General features: G+C 38.8%; 3 pseudogenes; all 3 read right to left on the reverse strand.

Moving 5' to 3' along the window:
* Positions 1–8,051: 8,051 nt before the first annotated feature.
* On the reverse strand, positions 8,052–8,349 carry LOC110544871 (cystatin-B-like; annotated as a pseudogene).
* An 849-nt stretch (positions 8,350–9,198) lies between these two features.
* Positions 9,199–12,388, reverse strand: LOC132649768 (olfactory receptor 4A8-like; annotated as a pseudogene).
* A 6,270-nt stretch (positions 12,389–18,658) lies between these two features.
* Positions 18,659–20,740, reverse strand: LOC132649769 (acidic leucine-rich nuclear phosphoprotein 32 family member A-like; annotated as a pseudogene).
* Between the last annotated feature and the right edge of the window lie 3,199 nt (positions 20,741–23,939).

Here is a 23,939-nt window from a genome sequence, read left to right on the forward strand (position 1 = left end):
TTATTAATCTGTCTGTCTTGTTTCAAAAACACTTCAGCACAGAACCTGCTATTAATCCTGAAGAGGGCCATGAATCCATTCAGTCAAGAAGCACATTTTCAATATTACTGTACACAATGATGAACCTGCCAAAAGCATGGAACAAGCATCTATTCAGTTCTTCTTGCAAAGAGTTCCATAATTTCAGTTACTAAATCTCTAAGTGTACATTTCTATCTTTATATGTATATAATATACCTTTCCCTGGCAAGGCTATGGGATATTTTCAGAAGAAGGGATGGAAAGATTGTAAGAATCAGAGTGATGGCTAACTTCAAGGGAACAGTATTTTCCAGACAAAACTGGAATTGCATGTAGGAACTCACAGCAACTGTGACAATATGCACAAGGCCTGCTCAAGATTAGTCCAGACAAAATCCAGCATGAACAAGAGAAGGTGGCCAAGAAATCCTACCACTTGTTGAGAAGCTACTGGCATTTGATATCTTCCAGAAGAGAATCAGTGTTCTTTGATTCTATGACCCCTAGTAGGTCTGCTACACAATAGCACAGACCCCACTCCAAAAGTATCTGAGTAACACAAACTATAATCAATGGGTTAACAAAACATTTTGAGAGAAAATGAAATACAATGTTAAGTGGGTAGGGAGGTGAGAAGGGGTTGGAGAAAGATATTATCAAATCGTAGTGTATAAAATTTTCAAACAAATAATAAAATGTTATGTTTTTAATCTGAAAAAAGGGGTAGCACTACAGCTAATTGTGACAACTAACTTAGAGCCAATTTTGAGCTGGTGTTATGAGAAGATATTTTACAATATATTCTGTGTATTTCCTAACATCCCTGTGCAACTTGCATAGTACTGTGATAGTGCACTATTAGAAATAGGTACATTGGAAGCAGGAGAAGACAGAGAACAGGACAGGAGCCTACTACAGAGGACCCCTGAAACAATCTACCCAGCAGGATATCGAAGCAGATGCTGAGACTCATAGCCAAACTTTAGGAAGAGTGCAGGGAATCTTATGGAGGAAGGGGGAGATGGAAAGACCTGGAGGGGACAAGAGCTCTACAAGGAGAGCAATAGAGCCAAAAATACCTGGGCCCAGGATGGCCTGCAGAGACTGATGCTCCAATCTAGGACCATGCATGGAGAGGACCTATACACCCTGCTCAGATGTAGTTCATAGACAAGTCAGTCTCCAAGTGGGTTCCCTAGTAAAGGGAGCAAGGATTGTCTCTGACATGGACTCACTGGCCAGTTCTTTGACCACTTCTCCCTGGGAGGCAGCCTTGCCAGGTCACAGAGGAAGACAATGCAGCCAGTTCTGATGAGACCTGATAGACTAGGGAAGGATAGAAGGGAGAAGGACCTTCCCTATCAGTGGAATAGGGGAGATGCATAGAGGGAGAAGAAGGAGGGAGAGTGAGATTGGGAGATGAGGAAGGGGGCCACAACTGGGATACAAAGTGAATAAATTATAAATAGTAATAATAATAATAAATAATACACAATAATAGAAATAGGCTCTACTAATCTCAAAACACTTTTACTCTTTAACTATATCCTATTTATCTCAAGAGAGAATTCAAACTGTATCAAGTATCCCCAATGTTATTTAACACATTGCTGCCTATAACAATTTTCTCAGTCTATCTGTTTTCCTAGAACTATAATTCTGTCATTTCATCATTGCCAGTATCAGTTGTTTTCACAATTACACATACTGTTGTAATTTTCGCAATACTTTTTTTTTTTAACTGGACTTGAACTAACCTGTGTGTTCTTAGATGTAGGCTAAAATTATATCTCGAGATTGTCTGTCTCATTCTGTATAAGTACTACCAACATTTCCCTGTAAATAAATTTATTTTCCCTTGATTTAAGCAAGTAAATTCCACTCACATGGACTTAATGATGGAGGACATGTGCAGAGTTCGAGCTTTCTTAGAAGTAGTTGTGATGTTTCCTCTGCATGCTTCCTCTGGGTCAGATCTATAGAAGTCCTTCGGGCCGCAGCCTGAAAAGGGCTGGCCTGTTGTAAACACAAGGATATAACATAAAAAATTTATGTCAGTTTTGCCTCATTCATTTCTTGTTTTCTCTGGGTTTTAATACCTTTCAATATTTATTAATAATATTGATATGTTTTCAATAATACTGAGTTTCACTAGGACGAAACTAGGACAAAATGCCAGTGTAAAATTATTTCTATAATAGAGTGAAAATAGATTATTTTATGATAGTGTAAACTGCATTATTAATTAGCAAAGATTTCATTCCATTAAACTGAAGAATATATTGTATGACTACCTTCAGATTAAGCATTCCTTACTATTATTCTAAATCTAATGATTTAATATAGTGATTAAAAACATGTTTAAAAATATTCTTGTAATTCCAAAAAGATCCTGTGTGACAATGAAGTTATTTACAGTCATAAAGAAGAATAATATTAAATTTTTCAGTAATATAGATATAACCTGAAATAATCATATTAAATAAGTAAATTAGCTTAATGAAGACAAATATTTTATTTCATTTTGTGTTTTAGGTGTGATATAGATACAAAAAACTTGTAAGTACAGAAGATCTAAAATAAAAAGTGGAACTTTCTAGTGAAACTGAGGAACTTTGAAAGGAGAAGGGAAAGAAAATAGGGAGAACAGACAGAAATGTGGTAGGTGTTAATCCTCAAAAATGCATACATATTTATATGAAACTTTTCTTATATAATCTAGTATAATCAAAATTGAAGTGTGTTATAAAATATTCTATAAAAGACTATACAATAACAAAATTAGTATCTATATAGAGTATGTAATCCTCTATTAGTTTTTCTATGTAGACACTAACATTTTTCAGGGAAGATATTAAGAAACACAGAAAAGCTTACGTATAGATACTGGAACTTGATTGAATTTTGCTATCATGTATATTAATACATGAGATGCTGAGTAATTGTGAACATTCAAATTGAAATATAGCCAAATGTAATCATATATCTTTAATAATGTCATATGAATAGTAATGTCTCATAAAATAAAATAAAAATAACCAAATCAGTGGCTTTTTACTACATGAAAAATGTTCCGTTGTTACTCGGAAAAATGAAAAATAGGCCTCTGAAAGACTCTACTAGGTATGGAAGGAAGGGCTGAGACTCATAGCCAAACTTTGGGCAGAGTCCAGGGAATCTTATGGAAGAATAGGGAGATAGACCTGGAGGGCACAGGAGCTCCACAAGGGGCCCAACAGAGCCAACAACAACAACAAAAAAATGGGCTCTGGGGGCGTTGCAGATACTGATACTCCAAACAAGTACCATGCATGAAAGGACCTAAAACCACTGCTCAGATGTAGCCCATAGACTCAGTCTCCAAGTGGGTGTCCTAGTAAGGAGAGCAAGAGCTGTCTCTGACATGAGCTCAGTGGCTGGCTCTCTGATCACATGCCCTTGGGGTGGGTGCAGTCTTGCCAGACCATAGAGGAAGACTCTGCAGCCAGTCCTGATGAGACCTAATAGGCTAGGGTCAGATAAAATGGGAGGAGGAGCTCCCTATCAGTAGACTAGAGAAGGGCTATATGGGGAGAAGAGGGAGGGAGGGTGTGATTGGGAGTAGAACAAGGGATGGGGTCACAACCAAGATACAAAATGAGTAAATTGTAATAAATAATAAAAAATTAAAGAAATGAAAAATAAAATGAAGTTGTTTGTAACAAATATATCTTATTAATTCTGATTACTTTCATATGTTGTTACCTTAATATTTTATATTTAGAAGCTTCATATGAGAGTTTAACAACCATTCAATGATAAGCTATGTTTCAGTTTTTAGCCTGACATTGTGGGTCTTATTATTGCCATAAACAAAAGGCCTTTTTTGTTGGGTTTTCAGCAAATACATCATATATCTATGTGCTTTTTAAGAAGATATGACAACTTATGTTGCTTAGAAGTAGGAAAAGTACCAACGTACTGTAACAAACACATTTAACATTCTCAGCCTTTCAAAAGAAGTACCTAAGTATACAAATGAATACTGAAATATAAAGAACACTAAATCATATCAAAACTTACTGAAAAAGATAGTTGGAAATGTTCACATCTGAAAAATATCTCCATAGAAAATAAAAAAGTGATGCTTGTACAAATATGCAAAAAGTCAGTCTAATAAGTAGAAATTAACCTCAGCACTTTTACTCACTGATATAAATAAATACAAAAATAAACAACACTGAAATTATGATAAATGTTCTCTTTTTAGTCAATTAGACTGAAGTGACCAAAAGGCTTTGATTTAAAGGAGATAAATTAGCAGCGGTCTACTTCACAAAGAAACCAGGTTCCTATCAAACCAAAACAGTGATTTCAGTTGTCAGAAACACTGTGATGGACATTTCCTATGTGTACAAACTGAAGCCTTCAGTCTTTGAGTCCTTTGAGCAGACTCTGCCTGAGCCTCGTTTCTTCCTTATTTAAAACATGTTCCTGAAAGTGGAAGAGGCTAGGAGATTGAGACCCTCCATAGACTTCCCAAAACAATAAATTCAGCAAAAACATGATACCTCAAGGACTAAATACAAAAAAAAAAAAAAAAAAAAAAAAAAAGCTTTGGTAGAGTTGAGTCTTCAGAACCCTCTTGGGTCATTATAAGGAAAATGTTTCTTGTGTTTATATTTGCGACATAACCTATTACCTTGTTTTACATCATTGCTATTTTTAACTCGTATGCTGCTTGTTAGAGTATTTGGAACAAATTCAAAACAAAATCTCTCTTAAACAATGTCTTCCTTTAAATAATCTCTAGAGGTAAAAGATTAGGTTTTGCCAATAGTGAGTAGCTGCCAAGTTAATTTTAAAATCTTGAAATTTGAAAAGAAAATTTCCAAAGTATAATATAGTCCTAAAGAAGCTAAACAACAAGGAGCACACTAGGAAGATGCTTAATCCTCATTCAGAAGGGTAAACAGGATAGACATCAGAAGTAGGAGAAGACAGGGAACAGGACAAGAGCCTTTCACAGAGGACCTCTGAAAGACTCTACCCACCAGGGTATTGAAGCAGATGCTGAGACTCATGGTCAGACTTTGGGCAGAGTGCATGGAATCTTATGGAAGAAGGGGGAGATAGAAAGATCTGGAGGGCACAGGAGCTCCACAAGGAGACCAACAGAGCCAAAAAAATCTGAGGCCAGGGAGGCCTGCAGACTGATGAATCAACCAAGGACAATGCATGGAGAGGACCTGCTCCTGCTCAGATGTAGTCCATGGGCAGCTCAGTCTCCATGGGGGTACCTTAGTAAGGGGAGCAGGGGCAGTCACTGGTATGAACTTGGATGCCTGTTCTTTGATCACCTCCCCTTGGTGAAGTGTCCTTACTTGGCCACAGAGAAAGAGGATCCCGACAGTCTTGATGAGACCTGATAAGCTAGTGTTAGACAGGAGAGGAGAACCTCCCCTATCAGTGGACTAGGGGAGGAGAATAGGGAGAGTAAGAGGAATAGAGGGTGGGACCGGGAGGAGATTTGGGAGGGTGCTAAGCCAAGATACAAAGTGAATATAATAACAACGATGAAAAAGAAAAAAAAAAAAAACAGATTTGCAAGTCTTCTAGGTACTCATCTGTTCTTCCTCTTCATTGTTTGCTGGTTTGGTTTGGTTTGGTTTGGTTTTTTGCTTTACACAAATCTTTCCTTAATCCTTCACTTTTATTGTTCCTTTGTCCAAAATTATGCCTGGGCTTATATTCTAGGCTCCTTTTCACCACCACCTGAAAGCTGAGGTATTCTATGTTACCTACTAGCATATTTTTACCTCTCCTTCTTCAGTCTGCTTAGGCGAAAGTCTCTTCCTCTGAGCTTTTTGAGCCTCCACAGTTACTTCTTCTGTTTCCCACCACCTAATTTCTCTCTATCATTATACTATTAATAATTAGCTTTACTGCATTTTCTTCTCTCTTTTTTCTCCATTTATATCCATAATAATTAATTTGTTAATATATAAACAAAATCAACTTCCATTCAATCTAAATACTGCAGAAGAAATATTTTTTAACAGCTCATGAAACATTCTTTAAAATGTAGCATATGTTAGGCAACAAAGCAAATATTTTAAAAATTTAGAAAATCTGAAATATTTTATTATATTCTATATAACCACAATAAAATAAAGCTCACAAACTTATGTAGAGTGTATAACACATAACAGAGTGATAAATGGGTCACTATAGCAATCAAGGGGGAAATCAAATGAGTCTTAGAAGGAAATGAAAATACAAGACACAAAAACTTGTGTATTGCAATGAAAGCAATCTGAAATACCAACATCAAAATCTCAGAATGAACTCAAGTAAATAACTTAATTTCAAATATAAGGGCATTAGCAAAACAACAGTGGACATAGAGAATTCATTAAGATTATGGCACTAACTTATAAAAATGCAAAGAATTAATGAGAAAAGGAATTTTCCACAAAAGAATATTTGGGTGTTCTAAAGAAGTCATTACTTTTAAATTATTTACATATAATTTATTCTTACTTTATAAACTTATTACATTCATGCAGTCTTTGAAATTACTGCAATACTGGAATATGTTGTAATAAAAGTAATAAATGAGAAGCCTTTTACTGTATGTTAAAATCTACTTCACTGACACATAATAACATTCTGAATTATAGTCAGCTAAATAAACACAGTTGAGACAGATAGACTGAGACTTGCACATAAATTATAATGGACATCAACTAGAGGAAAAGATTATTTTCATAATGTGCTGAAAATAGTTTTATTATCACAATAGTAAGAAAGCAAACATTCCAATTAAAAATTACTTTAACAGGGTCAGATGAAAGGGGAGGAGGTCCTCCCCAATCAGTGGACTTGGAAAGGGGCAGGGAGGAGATGAGGGAGGGAGGGATTGGGAGGGAATGAGGGAAGGGGATACAGTTGGGATACAGAGTTAATAAAATGTAACCAATTCACTTTATATCTTTGTTGTAACCCCATCCGTCTTCCCCTCTGAGTCCTACCCTCCCACTCCCCTCACTTCTCAACACTCCCCTTTTCCTCAGAAAAGGGGAGCTCCCTTTCCCATTGCTGAGTCTGAAGTATCAACCAAGGACCATACATAAACTGGATGTAGGCCCCTACAAAGATGTGGTAGATGGGCAGCTTAGGCTTCATGTGGCTTCTCCCTATTTCATTTTGATTTTTTAATAAACCACCTGCCCAGACATGGTCATGCTCATAGTAGCCTGGGCTGTCCAACAATACATATTTCTGAAAAAATATATGCACATTGTAAATAAATTATTTTCTTGATAAACAATACTTCTTATTAAACAAAGTTCAATTATATTACAAGTTTGTGCTCATCAAAATAAAAGGCAAAATGACACAAGACTCACAAACAAAAAAATGTTGTGATATATAAAATATAAATAGTTTAAAATATAGCCAAAACACTACATCAATAAAATTATATTAGAAGTACAATTTACTTGGAAATTGGACAAAACAACAGAAATATCATAGAGGATTTTTTAAAAGTGGGATGCCTAATAAACATGAAGATACGATCAATTTCAGTAGCAACAGAAAAACTAGCATAGTAGCGAACACCAGTCTTGTCTCTGCTGCATTCACAAAAATACCAAACTTCTCACAATGTCAAGTGTTGATACACATGTAGAATACACACGAAGAATATTGAAGTTAAGCAATTACTGAATACTGCTTAACCAAGAGTGTATGTTCAGTGAGGAGAAATTCTTATTTTGTAGTGAACATTTTACTCCACAGCTTTTCCATACAATTTTTTAAAGTCTCTAATATATATATATATATTATATATATAGAAAGAGAGAGAGAGATCATACAAAGCTTTTTGAAAATACTTATTTGAAGAAAACAAAATACAATGCAGTTTGGGAATCACAAAAGAAGCTGCTTAGCTCCATTCCTTCAATCCCAGAGGGGTATTTAACTCTGTGTTTAAATTTAACACAGAGTGAAAAGATGAAGTATTTGGCAAAGGGGCTGTAGAATCAGAAGTAGTTCAGCTCATCATGTTTTTCTGTGTTGGTCTGGTAGGAAGACAAGGTCAAAGGCTTGTTTTCATGAGTGACAGCTTTGAATACCCTCAGATTCACCTATTTATCATCATCAACATCAACAACTTGATAAAGATGTTGAGGCCGACTGCTAGCTGTTTCTTGATGGATATGACTTTAAAGACATCAAACTTCTGATTTTCTTTCTCTTCAAGTGGGGTCTTCACCTTGTAAGTGATCTCCTGCATCTTGGCTATACCGGCAGCATGGCAGATGGCACACCACAGATCATCTTGGCTACAGTGGGCTGGGTGGGTACAGATAGAGGAACTAAGGACCGAGCTAACTGGGAGCTGTAGGTGTCCCTACCCTAGAAAAACCTGGCTCGGCCCTGCCCCCAGCCATAGAATTAAAAAAAAAAAAAACGTTAAAACACAATTTATTAAATATATAATGGTAGATTTGACTAATAAATGTATGTTTATTTTAATAACATGACAGCACTATACATACAGATGTAATTTTGAAATATACATCGTAATTATTTCAAATTATTATGATATATATATATATATAATATTTGCCTTTTTATACAGATCAGTGTGATTAATACACAATGTGAATTACCAGGTGCAGTTTGGTGTAAACATCAGTGCAGCTAGTGAAATAGATGCTTCATCCATGAAACGATGATGAGACTCGATTCTCAGAATAACATTTCCCTGGCCCTGGTAAACAGCTGTGCGTTTAACTTTGGCTCTTTGTCTTTCCTCTGCTGTACTCAGGATTCCTTGGGAAGGATGCGTGGAATAGGCAGCTTAACCAACCAGGAGAAGTGGCATCTTCTCGATGAGACACTACATTCTTCCCAAGGCTTCACCTCAGTAGCCATTCAAACCTATCCTGGTAGAGCAGTTATTGTGGTGCAGTCACTCAGGGACTTGACTCTCAAGAAACCAGGACATTTCCTGCTGCGTTCAACTTGGCAGCACCCCAGCAGTAGCAATATATTTTAGGAGCTCCATTAGGGCAGAGTTTACATACATCAAATCAGTAAGAAACATGTAAGAGAAGCCTCAGTAAAATCAATATTGTATTCAATGTAAAACCATCTCTATTCAATATAAAACAATCATCATTTCTAATATTTCTAAGGATATAGAGTGAGAAAGTATGCTTGGTGATAGTTAGGAGTGGAAATCCTCTTTTCTTTTTTTAAGAAAGGATCTCATTATGTAACACTTGGGTGGCTTGTAGATTTCTATGTAGACTAGGCTGGCCTTGAACTCACCATGATCCGTCTCCCTTGGGGTTTAAATAAGTGTGCAATTACACTCAGCCCAATTAATTTTTTTTTTCAATGCAGTTTATTCAGGAACCTTGAGCAATCATCTGACCCTGGGTAAAGCCAGCCCACTTTAAATAGCCTCTGGGTAGCCAACCTCAGCATGCCACTTGGGCAATGCAGATAGGTCCACATACATGGAAGCAAGCCAGATCCTCGGCCTTAGCCAAATGTGGAGTTGTTCGTGACAGAGAGCACTCACCATCGGGAAGGTGGAAGGCGGAAACCAGCTACATCTTTCAGGCGTGGCATTACGCAGCTCTCTACAATTCCCCCTTTTTGTTTTAGACGCATCAGGCAAGAGTAGAGGTCTGATCTCTGATATTAGAAATAAATTGGGACTTTGTACCAATGTTCATTTAGGTGTCATCCACCCAAAGAGCATCAGACCCATCTGATACCTTTTTCTCAGAGGCGGGACCTGGGGCATCAACCCGCATGCAATCAGACATGCTCTTCTCTGGGTCCAAAGCGGCTTAGCCTTGCATCCTGAGCGTAACATTTTGGCTTTTTATGGTAGCCAACCATGCTTGGGGAGACTGTCCTGCTTCAACAGCCATAGAATTTTTAATCTTCATGTTTCTCAAGGTATATATTAAAGGTTTCAACATAGGAGTCAAAACTGTATAAAATACAGTAATATATTTATCAATAGAAAATTTGCAAACAGATTTAACACACCTGAAAATGCAAGGAACAAAAGAGTACAAACACCATGATATGTTAGCTGCAGGTGGACACGGCTTTGTGCATCCCTTCCTGACTGAGTCGCTTAAGAGTTTAGAATGATTCCATAGGAGACCAGGAGAAGGATAAACTATAGACATTATCGACATTGCTCCATAATTGCCAACAAGACTGAGACCAATGAACTAGGCATCAGTGCAAGCAAGTACTAATAATGGGTAAATGTCACAGCCAAAATGCTCAATAACATTGAGTCCACAAAAAGGAAGCAAATACACAGAGATAACTTGAAGCAGAGAATGAGAAAATCCTCCAGCCCAGGACACCACCAACAAGAGAGTACATACCTGTCGATCCATGATGGTCAAAATAGTGAAGTGGCTTACAGATGGTCACAATGTGATAGTAGATCATCACCACCAAGATGTAGGACCTCAGAACCACCGAATAAGTGAGCACCGAATAAGTGCTCTACAAAGAGCTGAACCAGACAAGCTGTGAAGGAGATGGTCTTTTATCACAAAGTAAATCTGTAAACAACTTGGTCAAGACGGTCATGGAATAAACAACATCCATGAGTGACAGAAAAGGAAGAAAGAAGTATATTGGAGAGCCCAAGGAGGGACTGGCAATCACTATCCCCACAATGAAAAGGTTGTCCAACATTATCACAGTGTAGATGAGTGAAAACACGACAAACAATGCTTTTTGCCCAGTAGGATAAATTCTGTCACATTGTTATTCTGTCCTATTTACTTTTCAATAAGGTTTGTTTCAGAAATAAGAGTTTAGGAGACAAGACCTGACATGAATTTTGAGCAAAATCTAGATTCCCATTCTTCCAGAAAGCACATCTTTATCAGCATCTTCTACAGTGATGAAATTCAGTGGTTGTTCAGTAACTATCTGTTCAGTTCCTATTGGGGAAATCTCCATAGTTCTGTTGTAATAATTTTATATGTATTAGGATTTCTTTCAAAACCTGACTTTATTTACATATAATGGAATATTTTTGATTCATACATTTAAAACTGGTTATTTAAAACAAATCACATCTTAGAATATGTATCAATAAAGCACAGTATTACCTCTTTTCATAATACTGCAAATTAGTGATGTCAGTGAACCCTAAGACTATCAACTAATACACACACAGTGTTGAGTGTTAAAAAACTAGGAGATGTCACAATTTGATCTGTGTAGTACACAAAATAACACTGGCCCTGGAGCACCCTCCCAACACTTTTATACTTTGACTATTATATGTATGCACTGTACATTTCAAAGGTCTTCTGTTCTTCAAGATTTTTTATTCATTCTCAAAATATTGGCTTTGAACTATATCAAATAGCTTTAACATTATTTTGCACAGTATCATATGTAGCAATTACTGGTTCTTATTGTCACAGTTCTCAGGAGCTAAAATTATGTCCATTCTATCACTATCTCTCACATTTATTAAACACATTTAAATATACCATAAGTACCGCAGGTCCTTTTACCTGAATTGAATTGAGCCACAGCTATTACTGACTACTGAACCAGTAGTGAGGCTTTGTTTTACAGAACTCTTCTGAAAAGCTAGGTAATGGGATGGGAGAAACGGAAACTGAAAGAGTGAGAGTGATGCTTCCTAGGTCCTGCGGTGCTAAAATAGAAATTCAGTGTCCATATCTCTTGGAGAGGGGCATGGGAGGAATGAGGGAGGGAGGGTGGGATTTGGAGGGAATAAAAGGGGCTGCAGCTGGGATACAAAGTGAAAAAACTGTAATTAATATAAAAAGAAAAAGAAAAGTTAAAAAAATTACATTAAAAAGTGTCCACATCTCGAAACACAGAATACTCAAAAAACAATCTTTATAACTACTGTAGATATGGATCATTTACTACACATGTTTTTAACACAACTTAATTTGTACATTTTAAGTTAAAAAGATTTAACAACATGATTTAAAACTTTTCTTAACCTAATAGTCTATAGCACTATTAGTTCAATACTGTTTTCATGATGCTGTCATAGTTTTTTTTTTTTTTCACATTTGGATAACCAGTCTCTAAGGTTATATGTACTTCTTTGCTAATGCTAATGAATAAATAGTATATGAGAACTACTCTAATAATGACTGATTTATTATTCATAATGTAGCATGAAATAACCTCAGACATACTTTGAAGAAGAGAGAGTAGCATAGTGATGAGTTCTGTGGACACTGCACCATTGGCTTGTGTTACAGTGTCAGGATCATTCACTTACTTCCTATATGATCTTACTACAGGGATCTACAATATCTGCATTCATTGTGCTTTGTTCAGTTTGAGTTTTTCAAGCTATGCTCAATACTTGTGATGACATCTAAATGTGTGTTGGTTATTAATCATGCTGTTCTTTGTGTCAGTGCATCAGTTACAAGAAATCATGAGAGGATCCAAGATAGCAGCACGAGAGCACACTGTGTCTGATCAGCAGGGTAGCAGGGACTGCACAGCAACCAACAGACTGAACTGTGGGACCCAAAACACCTGTGTTCCCCAGGTGAGAGGAAACCCCAAAGGTATGGTAATCAATCAGGTCTGATCTCAGGTCACCCAGCTAAACCCCAGAAGAGTATCGGGGTTCCCCACAGGCACTTGGTCCCCAGCCCAGAGCCATAACACCTGCGTGCTCTGATCACCATTTCAGGCTGAGCTGTGGGCTCCACAACACCAGAAACTGGATTTTCTAATCAAGAGGAAACCCCAAGGGTGAAGGAAGCAATCTAGTCTGACCGACTTCAGGTCACCCAGCCAAACCCCCTGGAAAATTTCCTGGGTTTTGGCAGGCACTCAGTCACCAGCCCAGGACCACATGCTACTGAGCATGCTACTCACCATCCCAGAATTGTGGGCCCCAAAACACCAGACAGTGGGTTTCCCAATTGAGAAGAAATCCCACAGTGAAGGAAGCAATCAGGTCTGATTTCAGGTCACCCAGCATATACTGGGGAAAGTTCTGAGTTCCTATAGGCTCAGAGGCTTTAGCCTCCAGCCCCACACCTGTGTGCTGGGCTCACCTACCACTGATTACCTCTTAGGTACTGGGGCACAGAGCTCCAACCTCAGAACTATAGACACCTGGGACCCACTGGATCATCCCCAGATATTTCTTCAAAGCTCAACCTGTCTCCTTAGTGAAACTGACGAAACCTCAGGGCTCCCTGGTTTTTCAAGAGGGCTGCATTCAGCAAAAACAGTGTATTAGCAGAAGCAGCTCATTAAATTCAGAGCAAGAATGCCAGTGGCAACTGTCTCTGAGACTTTTCCTGGTGAAAGGAGAATCCCTGGGTTCCCAAAGAGCCCAGTTAGTCCACAGGACCATATACATGAGGAGAGTTGTGACAATTCCCTGAGAAGCACTGGCCATCTAGTGACTATACCCGAAAAGCTGAGGAGAAATAGGCAACTTCCTGCCAAGTAGATTTCTCCCACCACTCTGCCACCCTCTAGGACTCCAGCAGGCACGAGAAACTAACAGTCAACACCTGAGACACCTAAACAGCCAGATGGGTAAAGGCCATCATAAAAACACAATCAACAAAAACCGAAGCAGTATGGCATCTCCAGAACCCAGTTATCCAAGGCCAAATAGCCTTAAATACTCTAACATAAGTGAAATTCAAGAAAATTGTCTTAAATCTATGCTTATGAAGATGATAATGGAGGAAATGAATAAAATACAGGAAGATAAAGTCAAACAGATTATGGCCATATGTAAAGAAATACAAGAATATACAGCCAAAGAGTTTGTGTCTTTAGGGAGGAAATAATTAAATCACTGAAAGAAATGAAAGAAAGGAAAGTTCAAACAAACAGTAAAGGAATTGAAAGAAAAGCAGGAAAATACAAGCAGGTGAAGGAAATCAACAAAATGGTTCAAGATCTGAAAATGGAAATGGAAACATTAAAGAAAACACAAACTGAGGAAATCATGGAGAGGAAGGACTTGGGGAATGAAACAGGAACTACAGAGGTAAGCATATCCAACAGATTACAAGAGATGAAAGAAAGAATCTCAGGTGTTGAAGGAAGAAATAGATTCATCCATCAAAGAAAATGTTAAATCTAAAATATTCCTGACACAAATCATCCAAGAAATCAAGGAAAATATGAAAAGAATAATAGGATAATAAGAAAAACAGGAATAGAGGAAAAAGAACATAGAATTGTTAAGCCATGTCTGGACAGTGTGAGTTAATTCATGTTAGAAGGTTGACTGTGGAGGGGCAGAGAAAGGCTCATAGGGCGAGATCTGCAGTGCTTTGTTGAGACTGGCATCTTGAGAGACCCTGCCATAGGTGTGTCTTCCAGCTACTCCATAGGAATACATTTATTGAGCAGGGACACCCCTTTTTCCTGGTATGTTAGTAAGTAGATCTGATGATGAACGTACAAAGGCTAGACTTAGTGTGGTTTGTTACTTTGTGTTTTCTTGTAAGCTGAACACTGAGGGAATGCAGAATTTAATTGTAACTTTGCCAGTACATCTATCTAAAGGCCTGATGCCATTTTTGTTGCCTGTGAATTTTTTGTTAACAAGGAAGAAATAATTACAATTTTGTCTAACAGATTGAGATGGCATGGTGTATTGTTGGTTATAAAAATATTCACATGACATGGGGTTTATCATGAATATTCACGATGTGGGGGAAAGCATGGCACTTCCTGTATAATCTCAGTTACCTAAGTGTATGTACACTTGCAGGATCTAGAAGGACATACCAAGCTGAGCTGCTTGAGACTGGTTTGGCTTAGTTCTTGGGTTATTATATTTTATTTCCTGTAATGCACATATTAAAAATGAATGAAACTTTTAAAAGCTTAAAAGGAAAAAGGAGGAGGAGGAGGAGGAAGAGGAGGAGAAAAAGAAGATTCCTTTCTTCAAGGCCCAGAAAATATTTTCAACAAAATCATAGAAGAAAACTTCCCCAACTTAAAGGAGAGGTCTATAAGAATAGAGAGGCTTACAGAACACCTAATAGATTATACCAGAAAGGAAAATCCTCCCATCACATAATAATCAAAACACTAAATATACAGAACGAAGAAAAAATACTGAAGGCTGCAAGGGAAAAATAGCAATGTAACATATAATGGCAAACCTATCAGAATCACACCTGACTTCTCAACAGAGACTATGAAAGCTGGAAGGGGTTGGATGGATATCATGCAGAAACAAAGGGAGCACATGTGTCAGCCCACATTACTATTTCCAGCAAAACTCTTAATCATCATATATGAAGAAAACAACATATTAAATGAAAAAAAAATTTACACAGTATCTACAATTCCAGCCTTACAAAAGATATTAGAAGGAAAAATACACAACAAGAAGGCTAACTACACCCAGGAAAGCAAGGGAAATAAATAACCTACTACAGTAAAACTAAAAGTAGCCAAGCACACAAACCCACTATCACAACCAACATCAAAATAAAAGGATCTAACAGTCACTGGTCATTAATCTCCTTCAATATGAGTGGACTCAACTCTTCAAAAAAAAAAAAAAAGGCATAGACTAACAGAACGGATGTGGAAACAAAACTCAATATTCTGCTGCATACAAGAAACACACTTCAGTCACAAAGATAGACATTACCTGAGAGTAAAGGGCTAGAACATGGTTTTCCAAGCAAACAGACTGAAGAAGCAATCAGGAATACCCATTCTAATATATAATAAAATATACCTTCAATCAAAATTAATCAAAAGAGATGGGCTAGGTCATTTCACACTCATCAAAGAAAAATTTCTCCAAGAAGACATTTTAATTCTGAACATCTATGCCCCAAATACAAGGGCATACACATTTGCAAAAGAAACATGATAAGAGCTTAATCCACTCTTAGATACCCACACATTAATAATGAGAGATATCTGTTAGGCCACAGAGGAGGACTTTGCAGCCAGTCCTGAAGATACCTGATAAAACAGGATCAGATGAATGGGGAGGAGGTCGCCCCCCATCAGTGGACTTGTAAAGGGGCAGGGTGGAGATGAGGGAGGGAGGGTGGGATTGGGAGGGAATAAGGGAGCAGGATACAGCTGGGATACAGAGTTAATAAAGTGTAACTGATAAGAAAAAATAAAATTAAAATTGATCTGTCCATTAAAAAAATAATGAGAGACTTCAACATACTATTCTCATAAAAGGACAGGTCAGGTCAATGAAACAGAGACTAAACAAAGAAACAATGACACTAACATATGTCATGAATCAAATAGACCTAACACACATCCACAGAACTTTTCACCCAAACACAAAAGAATTTACCTTCTTCTCAACAACTCACAGAACTGTCTCCAACATAAATCATTTAGTTGGTCACAAAGCCTCAAAAGATACAAGAATATTGAAATAATCCCTTATATCCTGTCAGACCACCATGGCCTAAAACTAGACCTCAACAACAACAAAAAGAGCAAAAAACCTATACACACATGGAAAATGAACAACCCTCTACTCAATGACAGCTGGGTCAGGGAAGAAGTAAAGAAAGAAATTAAAGGCTTCCTAGACCAAAGGGAAGAGGAGGAGGACCTCCCTTATCAGTGGACATGGACATGGGGAGGAGATGAGGGAGGGATGGTGGCATTGGGAGGAGACAAAGGAAGGGCTACAGCTGGAATACAAAATGAATAAACTGTAATTAATAAAAAAATAAATGTTAAAAATAAATAAAAAAATAAAGGCTTCCTAGAATTAAACAAAAATGAAGGCACAAAATATTCAAATTTATGGGACACAATGTAAGCAGTGCTAAAGGAAAGTTCATAGCACTAAGTGCCTTCATAAAGAAATTCAATTGTATGATTTTGGCTTTTTTATCAAAAAATCAAGCATCCATAGGTGTGTGGGTTTATTTCTGGGTCTTCTATTCAATTCCATTGTTCAACCATTCTGTTTCTATGCCATTACCATACAGTTTTTATTACTATTGTTCTGTAGTACAGCTTGAGATCAGGGATGGAGACAATCTGTTGCTTCTGATATCTTTTTTCAATTTCTTTCTTCAGAGACTCGAAGTTTTTTTCAAATAGGTCTTTCATTAGAGTCACACCAAGGTACTTAATGTTATTAGTGGCTATTGTGAAGGGTGTTGTTTTCCTACCTAATTTCTCTCTAAGCCCGTTTGTCTTAAATATACAAGAGGGCAAACCATACAACGGAAAAAAGACAGCATCCTCAACAAATGATGCTGGTCTAACTGAATATCTACATGTAGAAAAATGCAAATAGATCCACATTTATCACCCTGTGCAAAACTAAAGTCCAACTGCATCAAAGACCTCAACATAAAACCAGACACACTAAATCGTTTAGAAGAAAAAGTCGGGATGAGCCTAGAAATCATTGGCACAGGAGACAACTTCCTGAACAGAACACCAACAGCACAGGCTCTAAGATCAATAATCAATAAATGGGACCTCATGAAACTGAAAACCTTCTGTAAAGCAAAGGACACTGCCATCAAAACAAAACAACGATCTACAGACTGAGAAAGGATCTTTGCAACCCCATATCTGACAGAGGCCTAATAATCAGACTATATAGAGAACTCAAGAAGTTAAAATGCAACAAATCAAGTAATCCAATTAAAAAATGTGGTACAGAGCTAAACAGAGAATTCTCAGTAGAGTAATATTGAATGGCAGAGAAACACTCAAAGAAATGCTCAACATCCCTAGTCATAAGAGAAATGCAAATCAAAACAACCCTGAGATTTCATCTTACACCCATCAGAATGGCTACTTTCAAAAACTCAAGTGGAACACATGCTGGAGAGGATGTACTCAAGAAGCCATAGGCTAACAGAATTGATGCAAAAACAGGATCCATCATTCTCCTGCATACAAGAAACACACCTCATCAACAAAGATAGACATTACCTCAGAGTAAAAGGCTGAAAAAGGTTTTTCCAAGCAAACAGACACAAAAAGCAAGATGGAGTAGCCATTCCAATATCTAATAAAACAAACTGTAAACCAAAATTAACCAAAGAGATAGAGGACACTTCATACTAATCAAAGGAAAAATACACCAAGGTGATGTCTCAATTCTGAACATACCCAAATGCAAGGGTACCCACATTCAGAAAAGAAACATTACTAAAGATTAAATCATATATTGAACCCCACACATTAAGAGTATGAGACACATGATTCAAGCATATTTATCCTTTACCTGATACAGAAGATCTACAGTTCTCTATCTTCAAGCTTTAGACTTTAGACACATGTAGGAGAACATAAGCATAGAAGAACATCCAGTACTGTCACTTTCACACTTTATTTTCTGTGTTTTTTAGAACCTTTCATTCTTTTTTTTTCTTTAAGACTTGCAGTAAAAATAGTATTTTATTCATCTCCCTCCCACCCCTGCCCCAGCAACCCCCAGTACATGTTCCCCTTCTCATTCCCACACCAATACTACAATCAGAAAAAAAGTAAGTTTTTGGGGGCAGGAATAGGAGGGCGAATATGGGTAAAAACACTCAAATCACAATAGGAATTTCCCCAAACAGGTTAATTCCCCTTAGTCATCCTTTTCGACCTCATCTTTGGGTTCTAGTTTCCACTTCTGACTCCTTTCTTCAACAGCTTCTTCTTTGTCTTCCTGATCTTCCACTTCCCCATCATTGTAACCTTCTTCATCATCCTCCTCCTCTCCACTCACATCTTCTTCCTCCCCTTCTTCCTCTTCATCTTCTTCCTCCTCATCTTCCATTGGCTGAACATATTCATCATACTCCTCCTCATCTTCATCTTGCTCATCATCGTCCTCCATGTAGCCCTTCAACATCAGAGTCAGGGGCCTTCTTGTGCCTGTCACAGCCATTGAGGTACATGACCTGGGGCAAGAGCTTGAACACATTTTCTCCATAGTCATTCAGGTTGGTCACCTCACAGTTAAACAGGTGTAGGCATCTGAGATTCTCTAACTTCTTCAGCAGCTCTATTATGCTGAGGTCTTTTATTTTGTTGCCACTTGAATTTAGATGCTTAAGGTTCCGACATTTTTATGCTAATATGTCCAGGTCCTCTGAGATTCTGTTAACACTCAATTCAAGCTTCTTGAGTATGTTTAATTTTGGTAAGTTCGAAATGGAGGTGAGGCCTCCATTGTACTTAAGAATTCCAGTTCTTCAATGTCATTTGTGAGGCCTTTGATTTTTGCCTTCAATTGACTAACAGATGTTTCAGGACAAGTTCTTTCACCTGATTGCCATGGAGGCAGGACCTGTAGTTCCTGTGTGGTGAGCCAATTGACAGAACTTTTCATTCTTTGGTCATCATTGCATTCCACCAGAATAATTTTTCTAGAAACCAATATGACTAATACACAAAAAAATGAGAACAGAGTCCTTCAGTTGTATCAATATTTTTCTATTTTTATTATTTACAATTTTTTTTCACTTTGTATCTTAGTTGTAGACCACTCCCTCATCTCCTCCCAGTCCCAATCCCTCTTCCTTCCTTTCCCTCTCTTCAAGTCCACTGATACAGGAAGTCCTCCTCCCCTACTGACTGACCCTAGCCTATCAGGTCCTATCAGAACTTCCTGGATCCTCTTCCTCTGTGGCCTGGTAAGGCCACATCACCAGGAGCAAGTGATCAAAGAGCAGGCAACTAAGTTCATGACAGAGGGAGCCCCTGCTCCCCTTAGGTATGTGGGTTTCTTTTTGGATCTCTGATTCTATTCTATTGATCTACCTATCTTGTTTTTGTGCCAATACTATATGGTTTTTTATTGGTATTGCTCTGTAGGCTTGCTATATATTGTCTTTACTATGTTTATGTATGTGCCTTGTATCTCTGATTACTCCAAAACTTTAAACATGAATGTGTGTTCATGCCTTTTGAGCATCTAAGGAGATAATCATGTGGTTTTGCTCTTCTTTTAGTTTGTTTATATGGTGGGTTACATTGATAGATTTCTGTATATTGATCCATCCTTGCATACCTTGGATGAAGCCTATTTGGTCATAGTGGATAATGTCTTTGAGGTGTTCTTGGATTTGGTTTGCAAGTATTTTATTGAGCATTTTTTTTCATCAATTTTGATAAGGAAAATTTGTCTGAAATTCTCTTTCTTTGTTGGGTCTTTGTGAGGTTTAGGTATCCAGGTGACTATGGCTTCATAGAATTAGTTTGGTAATGTTCCTTCTGTTTCTATTTTGTAGATTATTTTAAAGAATATTGGTATTGGCTCTTCTTTGAATATCTGTTAGAATTCTGCTCTGAAACTTTTTTTTTTTGGATGAGAGGCTTTTGTTAACTGCTTCTATTTCCCTACAGGATATAGGACTATTTAATTTATTTACCTGATCTTTATTCAGCTTTGGTAATTAGAATCAATCAAGAAAATTGTCAGAGCTTAAAGGGCTCCTAGATAAAGGCAACCTGTACATAGCCTTTCTGAAGGGCAAAAGATCTGAAACTCCAAAACTGGTGAGTAGATGGGCAGCTGAAGCCAGAGCATCACCTTGAGGCTTCCCAGGCTGGAGGGGACAACAGGAGAACTGGGACAGATTGGATCCAGCCCCCCACTCCTGTGGACATCTCCAGCATCTGAGAATGGCAAACTATCAGCTGCACCTTTGGGCTGGGAATGCATAACCCCAGGTATGGGGCCCCTCCTTACTCTAACAGCCAAAAGGGGACCCAAATCTGAGAGTAGGAAACTGTGGCCTGTGAGTAAGTTCACGGGCCCTCTGTGCTTTCCATACAGGAATACTAGTGAGTGCTTCTGTGAGAGAGCTCTTACAGATTCCCAGATCTAGGGTTCCTCTACACTAGCCTCCAGACTGGGTCAGTTGGTCTCAGAAGTCTTTATTCTTCAGGAAGATAAGAGAAGTCCACTGGTTCGAGAGTGGGTTTTGGTATTTCAGATGCAGCTAAGGGAGGAAGTCACAGGGGCAAGTGCACAAGTACAGTTGTGAGCTAAGAGGTGTACCTTCCTGGAAGGTATGAGGAAGAAGCACAAGCAAGTGCAGGCTGTGGTGCAGACATGGGTTGCACAGGTGGGCACAGTGTGCATGTGCACATGCCCTGAATGGTTCAGTGGCCTACAGGCCTGTCTAGGTATTGTGCTCCAAGTGCTCACTTCTGCCTGACCTGTACCATCTTTGCTCCAAGAATTTTTTGGCTGGACTTCAATGGAAGTCCAGGAGCTTTAAAGTTAAGAATGCTTTCTCAGAGATCCTTATGTTGCCCACAGCAGGGGTGTGGGTGGAAGAGACCAACTGACCCAGGCTGTAGTACAAGATCCAGGAACAGATAACAAAGGCTACTGACCATCAGATAGCTAAAAGAAGGCTAACGAACACATCCAACAAAAATCAGGACACCATGGCTTCACCAGCAACCATGAAAAGCAATGGATATTTTAACTCAGCAGAAACACAGAAAAATTATTTTAAAGCCATGCTTATCGAGTTATTAGAGGCATATAAAAAGGAAACAAACAAAACTGTCAAAGAATAGGCCACACAAAGAGAGGCACGGAAAGAGAAAATAAATAAAAAAGTAGATGCCATCATGGAAAGACAGGAATCCACATTCAACAGATAAAAGAAATGGTACAAGACGTGGAAACAGAATTCGAATCAATAAATAAAACACAAACAGAGAAAACCCTGGAGCTGGAGAACTTAGAGAAAAGATCAGGAACCACAAACGTAAGCATCACCAACAGAATACAAGAGATGGAAGAGAGAATCTCAGGTGCAGAAGGTACGCTTGCTGAAATTGATATATTTTTTAAAGAAAAAATAAAAACAGAAAAGTTCTAATACAAAACATCCAAGAAATCAAGGACACCATGAAAAGATGAAATCTAGAAATAAAGAATAAATAGAGGGGAGGGGCAAGATGGCGGCGTCGGGAGGACTCAGTCTGAGCAGCAGCACAGCAGGATCAGCACAGTGAACAGCAATCAGAACTCTCGGCCATAAAACACAGTCATTGTGTTTCCCAGGTGAGAGGATACCCCACGGTGGGGGATTCAATCAGCTTTTAACTCACCCGGCTAAACCGCGGAAGAGATCCCGGTTCCTCCAGAAGCTTGGCTGCCAGCCGCCAGCCCCAGCCCCAGCCCAGAGCCACAAGCCAGTGTCTCTGGTCACGATCCCAGACTGAACCTTGGGCACCACACTATCAGAGACTGGAATTTTCAGTCGAGAGATAACCCCAGGGTACAGGAAACGATTGGGACCGGCCTTAGGTCACCCAGACATCCCCTGGAAAAGACTCGGGCGGGTTCCACGGGCACCCCAGGAGCCAGCCCGGAGCCAGAGCCGGGGACCCAGGTTCCGGCACAGAGCCCTGCCTGCCTGCGCGCCTGATTCGCCGCTGGAGATAGAAACAGCGGGTCTGATCTCAGAGCACTCAGCTCACCCCCAACCTGAAAAGGTCCCCGGAAAATTACCCAGCTTAGGGAGCCACTCGGGCTCCCAAAAGCTGCAAAGGCAGACACAGGCAGTTTCTGCGCACCAGACAGCTGGCAGAGACTGAGCCGCCATCACACAGCTGTGCTCCAGGCACAGGCAAATTTCTGTGGCCAGCCAGCTGGCGGACACTGAGCAGTGTGCACCAGGGCAAAAAAAGACACTAGGAGTCCGTGTCTCCAGAGAATCCACGGGGAAGGAAGGAAACTGTACTGATCTAAATCACCCAATCCTTCCCTAGAAAAAGTCTAGCAGTCTAGTGGGGCCGAGGCACCAGCACTCAGCTGTGCTCCAGACACAAGCACAAACAGTTGAGGTGCGCCTGATGTCCAACTGGGTCACAGCAGCTGATCATTAAATTTGCAACAAGAAACCCAGAAACAGGGCAGCTGCCCTCAGGACTTCCCTGGGTGAGAGGAGAACCCTCTCGACTAACAAAGACCACAGTTACCACTCAGGTCTATATCCCTGAGGTGAGCAACTCCTGAAAAAACACCAGCCATCCAGGGACTATACCCAAAAAGCTGAGAAGACATCCTTCAGGAAAAACCAGCTTTCTGCAAAGGGGATTCTCTCCACCACAGGATCCCCAGGAACCACCAGAAAATAACCCCAAACTCCTAAGATAACACAATGGGTAGAGGTCAGCGTAAAAGCTCAAGCAACAAAAGACAGAGCAATATGGCATCTCCAGAACCCAGTTACCCAGGGGCAAGTAGCCCTGGACACCCCACCATAACTGAAATCCAAGAAGATGACCTAACAAGTATGCTCATGAAGATGATAACAGAGGAAACAAATAAGATTCGTAAAGACATAGAGGAAGATAAACTCAAACAGAATATTGCCATCCGTAAAGAAATAGAGGAAGCTGCAGCCAAACAGTTTACGACCTTTAGAAAGGAAATGCTTAAAACACTGAATGAAATGATAGAAACAGAGTTGAAGGAACTAAAAGAAAAACAGGAAAGTACAATCAGACAGGTGAAGGAAGTAAACAAAACAACTCAAGACCTGAAGATAGAATTGGAAAAATTAAAGAAAACACAAATGGAAGAAATAATGGAAAGGAAGAATCTAGGGAAGAAAACAGGAACTACAGAGGTAAGCATAACCAACAGACTAAAAGAGATGGAAGAAAGAATCTCAGGTGTAGAAGATACAATGGAAGAAATCGATGTATCTGTCAAAGAAAATGTTAAATCCGAAAAATTCCTGACAGACCGTCCAAGAAATCCAAGACAATATGAAAAGACAAAACCTAAGAATAATAGGTATAGAGGAAAAACAAGACTCCCTTCTCCAAGGCCCAGAAAATATTTTCAACAAAATCATTGAAGAAAATTTCCCCAAGCTAAAGGAGAGGCC

The sequence above is a fragment of the Meriones unguiculatus genome, chromosome 21 (assembly GCF_030254825.1).
Source record: "Meriones unguiculatus strain TT.TT164.6M chromosome 21, Bangor_MerUng_6.1, whole genome shotgun sequence".
Taxonomy (NCBI): Eukaryota; Metazoa; Chordata; class Mammalia; order Rodentia; family Muridae; genus Meriones; species Meriones unguiculatus.